The sequence below is a fragment of the Adiantum capillus-veneris genome, chromosome 1 (genome assembly GCF_014529385.1).
Source record: "Adiantum capillus-veneris isolate H3 chromosome 1, ASM1452938v2, whole genome shotgun sequence".
NCBI lineage: Eukaryota > Viridiplantae > Streptophyta > Polypodiopsida > Polypodiales > Pteridaceae > Adiantum > Adiantum capillus-veneris.
The window spans coordinates 98,965,800-98,972,540 of record NC_140931.1 but is presented as its reverse complement, the minus strand read 5'-3'; the positions used below and the strand labels follow the sequence as shown (position 1 = coordinate 98,972,540).

Sequence of the window (6,741 nt, the reverse complement as noted above, 5' to 3'; positions counted from 1 at the left end):
TTCTTAGTGTTGCCACTTCCTTTAGCTCTCCTTCTTCAATTTCCTCTATAATTTAGGTGAAATTATTAGCTTGCTCTTGCATCATGATAGCATACAAGTATACAAGAGGGAAATCATACATTCACTTGTGTGTAGATCTTGATTAGAAAGAAAAAAAATAAAGAGGACATGTAGCAGTATAAGAGAAGATGGTGAATATAATGTTGGAGAAATGCATTCCATTACTTTTTGTTCCTGGATTCCCTAGGCCATCTCTCATAAATACGAAAAAAATGCATATATGTGTTGGTGTCTATCTTATGAATTGGAAGAGCCTTTTTCAAATTCTCAATGATTGATATGTATGTCATGTTCTTGCTCAATGATGAAACTACTTCCATCAACCAAGTGACAACCGATATTTACCTTGATTACTTTCATGGCATGGCCACTTCACTTGGCCACTACTAATTATGCCTGCATGTAGTATCCTTGCATATTGCTAGAGAAACTTTGCACTTCACCTTGCCACTACTACTAAGTATGCCTACATGAAGCTTTGCTCCATGATATGCAAGTAAAGACAACGCTAGCCTTATAAAATGGAACTACTTTAAGTTTGAGTGTGTGTGACAGATCATCCCATTTTCCTCATAAGTAATAGGGCTTGAGGTAAAGACGTGTCTGACTGATCTTTAAGGTCTCTCGAGACTACTGTTAGCAAGACTCACTAGTCAATTCTCTTGGGGTCCCTTGCGATTGCTTTTACAATGCTATAGAGTCTCATGTCTCTCTCTCTCTCTCTCTCTCTCTCTCTCTCGCATAACAGGTCTTAGAGTTCAACTCTCCTTGTCGGCTAGATCTTTAAGGTCTCTTGGGATAGTTTCCTACGATGTTAAAACTCTCTTCTTCGTCTCTCTCTCTCTCTCTCTCTCTCTCTCTCTCTCTCTCTCCCCACACGCCCTCCCTCTTATCTGTTATATGCGTTGTGTGTGTAACAAGGGCTAGTCGTCCCAACGTTCATAGGAGGAGGAGGAGGAGGAGGAGGAGGCAGCATCGGAAGAAGCAACACTACTAACTTAGTAGGAAGAAAATCAACATACCTATTCTTCATTGAAGGCCCCGTGTCCTTTAGTGTTGGGGGGCTCGAATCGAAACTTAAGGCGCCATTCGCAGTTTCACAGTACAAAAGAGTTTATACTTACACATGCATGGCTTAATCTTTGAGACAAGCATATGACTACTGGCAGGATCAACCAGGTAGCTATCCTCGGTCACACGAGCGGCCAATCACGGCCGCGTGTTCGGGACATTCGCCGCTCCTCGGCGGTTTGGATGCGGGGGCACCTCCGTCGGCACGACTGCGCCAGTTGCATATAAGACAAATAAGTGGTGCATGTGTGACCTTGCAAACAACCCAGTCATTTCAATAAGTAGCACTATTCTCCTTGCTTCATTCTCTAAATCTCCCTTACACAATCAAGGTAAAAAGTACGTGATAACTATGCATCGCATGACCATTGCCTAAGACATACAATTGTAAACCAAACTAGGCATCTAAAAAGCATCATGATACAACAACAACAAAAATACATTGCTTCCACGATTGACCAAGCCAAGTGTTGGACAGGCCTATAACAATGCCTTCAGTTAAAGTATGACTTCAACATCTCCCCGGGCATTTGACCACCTCAAGTACCAAGAAGCTTTTCCACTAATCCTCTGTAGCTTACCTTCTTCTTTGCAGTATGCAAATTTGAACCAGGATGTGTCGATTCATCCATCCTGCCTGATGTGGGTGCCGCTCTCCTATGTGCTGTGGATGTGTGTGCATCGACAGAATCTGATTGTGGCGCTTGTTTGTCCGTCGTCAGCCTTTTTGACGCACATTCATCACTTGGAACATCAAAAACACCTGATAAGGATGAACCTTGTTCAGCCATCATCATCTGCGTATCTGCTTCTCTACAATAAATCGAGGACACAATGTCATGAGCTGTGTTAGCTCTACTCCTTGTATGCTCGAGACCAGTATCACTTTCTTGGCATAATCTAGCCCGTTTCGTTTGGTGCCGTGGCACCAATCCAGCATGTTCCATGGGTGGATGATCATGTGCATTTTCAACTAACCTTTTTTGATGTGTTATTCCTTGCTTATCAAAACCATCATGAGTAGTACTATGCTCATTTGCCACACTTTGATCTTGATCCACTTTTGCTGCAACCTTGTCATCCTTGATCTTCCTCACCCGCGTTTTTGATCCGACTGTCTGCTTGAACACTTTTTTACCAACATCAATGGCCGATGATTGGCCACTGTGCTCTGTTCCAGATGATTGATACTCCATTGTCTGCCTTTTGCTACCCTTCTCATCAATCTTGTGGTCCCTTAATGCGACGGATTCCGATTCGTTGTTTTTGTTGGAATCCCTGTCGATGAACAGAGGTAGTTGCCTCGAACTGTTTTCAGAAGCATCTGAATCAATTTCAGATCGATTTCGTGAGGAAACCTGAAGGTTAGGTAGGTCCTCTTGAGCACTAGCTTCTTTCAATGCAAGATCATCGTCTACACTTGCCATTTCACTACTGTTTTTCAAGCTGTATAACTCTTCTTTAGGCCTCACTTTGTTGGCAAGTGCATCCTCCAGCCAAACATGTTTCACAAGATGAAGCCTCTCTGACATCACAATGCGTCTATCTGTCAATGACAAGGCTTCCATAATTCTTTTGAAGGAGACAGGGTTTTCCTCTGAAGAGTAGACAATCATGTGTGTCGCCTCTTTGATATTCCCCGTTACCTCTCCTTCGCAAATCAGCAGACCAAGCTCTAGCCTCTTCATCGCAAGCTCTGCTACCATGCGGGTTTCGTCGTCATCATAAACATTACTAGGATTGAAGAATAAAACCCTGCACCCACAAAACTCACCAAACCCTTGTTTCTTGCAATGCTTGTTTTCGAATCTACATATGTCCGATTTACTGACCAAAAACGATATGCGATCCATGTTCGAGAACATTTGTTGCAGATCGACTACATCCAAATCTTCATAATGATTATCCCCAAACTCATCAACATCTTCCATAGCCTTCACTTTTGAGTCCTTTGCTAAGTGCAGGAAATACTTTGGCTTTAGAGGTAGTAATGCTCTCTGTGCGCAGCAATCAAGCACCCACGACACATGTATTACATCTCTCTTTAAGGCTGCTGCCTGGTATTGCATACCTTTCTTCTGTGCAGCTATGGCATGTGTCACGGAGGAGCTCAAGTTCATGGCAAAGACACCCCCGTTTTGAATCACCAGCCTGTGAAGATAATCTTTTGAAGCCTCAGCTTCCACATTGACAAAGTAAAATACCAATCCTTTGAAAATAATTGTTTCTTGCTTTACCTGTGAGACATCGGTCATGCGCATATGTGACGGTATCACTGGCAGGGGTAGTGTGGCTCTTTTGGCTTTGCTGCTAACTCTAGGTCTACTAACCCGTTTCTCACGTTCCTTCTTTTCTGCAACATTTCCACCTCTAGAATGCACAATTTGTACTAAACCATCTACGTCAAGGCAATCATACCAAGGCTTATCATACCGCACTTCATGTATACGTGGAAAACGCAAGCTGTAGGGAGTGGCAAAGTACTCTGACCTGATGCTCCTTACATCACTTGTAATCTGTAAAATAACTGATTTTCCCGGTTGCTCGACCCAAAAATCGGGGCGTTCTTTTCCAATATTTGTGAGAATGTAGCAACTTGGCGGCTTGGTAACTCTGTCATTCTCTTTCAGGTAGGGCCTGAGCTTGCTCACAAGAACATCGCGCTCACTATCACTTAGCCCTGTTCCCACTCGGCAAAAAGAGAGAAATTTTGTTGGGTACCCACCTTTCGGCTTCTCTGCAAGTCCGAGTAAAAACTGGCCTATCTCACCACCACGGCGCCCTGCCCCTATGAAGCAGCCTATAATCAAAGCATCAAGATCACTTTCGGCATGCACATAGTCAGGCTTGAGCTTTAACCACTTCTGGGATCGATCCCCTGGCTCCCATTTTGAGTCCAGGTCTTTTAGAAGTATGCCTTCATCTCTATTCTCCACAGTTTGGATGAAGAACCTGTTGATATCTTCCACGCTACTCACGAATTTTGACCAGGGAGGCTGATCCTTTTCTGGACCCAACCCGAAGCCAGGTAAAACCAGCTCAAGAGAGCCTTTCAAAGGATCTACAACCTGCTTAAGCAGAGCTTGTCTCTCATGGAGGGGTTGATCTGTTGTACTCCTGTCCGCGGCATAAAGTATGTCGAATGCAACATAGCATAGCTGTTCATCGGTCTCTAGACCGTCCTTTGCAGCCTTTGCTGCCCCTTGGTTTGAGCCAAATTCAGCAAATTTGCTCGTAATTTTGTTCCAAACCATCATTTCTCCATCTAAAATGCACTTGTCGATCTTGACCTGCTTACGGATGATGTCCGACATTCCGTCGGTATACTCCTTATGATCAATAAAGCTTCTTGAAAAGAAGTGAACCTCATCTCCATTCTTATGAATCTGAATGCGATCGCCATCGAATTTGCACTCTGCTACAATGGGCTTACCGTGGAGCTTCTTCCATGCCTCCTCCACATCAGCTACTCTACTTGCAAGCTGGGGCCTTATCGGTACACCGACAACAATATCCTGGCTCTTAAGCCTGTCATTTCTGTCCTTCAACTTTTCACGCACGAGCTTAAGGTCACAATTCACATTGAAAAGGCTTTCAGCATCAGGATGGAACTCCTGAAGGACTGTCTTCTCGCTTACTCCTAGCTTGAGATCTTTGAGGATGAGCCTGATAATCCATGTCATTTCCTTCACATTAGTCCTCTTGATAAGGGCAGCTATGACCTCTGTCTTTTCCTCTCGGCTTTCACTTGCCGCAAGCCTATCAAGGTAATCATTAACCTCTTTAATGGTTAAATTACCAGAGGTAGCACTCTGTCGCCTGTACAAAACATCAGATGCGACAAGCGGAAAGTTACCTGCACTTTCACTAGGTCCCCTTTTCCAATCAAGAAGCCTTCTAGCATCTGGAGAGTCTTTAGCTAAGCCCAATGCATCAGAGATGCACTTGGCAAGGACAGATTCTTTAAAGCCATAGGCGGGCCGCTCTTTGTCCAAGTTGGGTAAGAGAAGGCGAAGAATGCTATAACACTTGGGATCTGTGTAGACGTGATCAAAGAAGGTGCGCAAGTGCTTGCGCTTCACTGTGAGCTTCCTTGCCTTGGAGACAGCCTCTAGCATGTCACAAACCACATTGAATTTGATTGTGCTGTCGCCCATATTGAAGAGAAGGGTCGAAATTCAATAGAAAATAGGAATTAGGGTTTCCTGGAGGCCCGCAGAGCCTTGAAACACTGGCTTCTCTCTTAGAAGCAACTGAGCTGATCTGCAGCTATACCTGGTTATTGTCTGCAATACTCAATTACTGCTGCCTGCTCCGTCACTTTGCTCTTCTGCTTGCTGAAGCTCAGAAATATCTGCTGCAAAAGTTACCGAGCTCGAATACTGCTCGAGACCTCACCGCCAAGTGGCACTTTTGACACGTAGCCTTTTACATGGCGGGCATACATTTTTACCCGTCTTTGCCACAAGGCCCTTGTCACGCTGAGACACCCTGGTCACATTGGGGCCTTTGCTAGAGTTTTCCACAAGAGCGGTGGCCACGCAGTTTTTTGGCTTGGGCTTTAGTTTTTTGGCTTGGGCTTTAGGTTCAACCTCAATTGAGATACTTTGTGCCTGCTCAACCATTATTCTTTTCAAAAGTTGCCTGCTCTGCTTAGTGCCCATTGGGCCACGTAACAAGAAAGCTTGGCTTCCCATCTCTATTTCCATTACATTGCTAAAAAAACTCTCCTAAAAACTTGACTAGCCATCATGTTGAAAGTTTTAGGAGTAAATTGAATATACTTGAAAGGTTTTGACTAATAGCTATATAATCTAATATTACCCTACCTACCTACTGGTAGACTTTAAAGAAAATGCAATAGGTGGAAGATGCCTGGGCATCTTCAAGCCGTCTCCCTCCAACGACTCAACTACAATGCACACATCACAGGGCTGCAAGTAGACCCCGACGAAGTGTGCGACGCACACACACACACACACACACACACAGATCTGAGACAGTTGTATGACTCTCCTGACTCTCCTCTCAACCGATCGCACCTCCTACCCAGGAATTCTCTCATCTGCGAGAGACATTATATGCGCCTCTGCTCTGCTTTGTTAAGAGAGAGAGAGAGAGAGAGAGAGAGAGAGAGAGAGAGAGAGAGAGAGAGAGAGAGAGATTCTATAAGTCTCTGTTCCAAATTTTGAAGCGAGGAGCATGGCCTCCACGTAGCCTCCTTCCCCTTCTGGCTCCTCCATATCTCCCCAAGCATCTCCTGTGATTCTCTCTTATATTAGAGTAAACTCCAGCTGGTGCCCCCTACTAGCTATATAATCTATAGGTGTTCTCAGCTTTTAATTTGAGAGTTAGACGTGAATATCAAATTTTAAAGGTGGGATCACACTAAATTTTTGGCCTTTTTCAAAGCACTGCTCCATTGCCAAATCTCTCCCTCCCACCCTCAAGATTTACTATCACAATTGCGAGGTGGTAGGATCAAGGGCCCTTATCAATCTTTGGTGTCAACATCAAACACCTACTATAAATCTTGTTGGCAAAAGTTAACTTGATTACATCTTGAGTACTCGAGAATACTTTGTCCCAATTGCGTACTAATTGTCAAAG

General features: G+C 44.2%; 1 pseudogene across 2 annotated transcripts; it reads right to left on the bottom strand.

Annotated features, from left to right (window-relative positions):
- Nucleotides 1-1,529: 1,529 nt before the first annotated feature.
- On the bottom strand, nucleotides 1,530-5,598 carry LOC147465246 (DNA ligase 4 pseudogene; annotated as a pseudogene). Of its 2 annotated transcripts, XR_015189010.1 has the most exons (2): nucleotides 4,988-5,125; nucleotides 1,530-4,890 (listed from the first exon to the last, which is right to left on the bottom strand). The product of XR_015189010.1 is annotated as a DNA ligase 4 pseudogene, transcript variant X2 (transcript). The 2 variants fall into 2 exon arrangements; XR_015189009.1 differs by having other exon boundaries at nucleotides 1,530-5,598.
- Nucleotides 5,599-6,741: the final 1,143 nt, after the last annotated feature.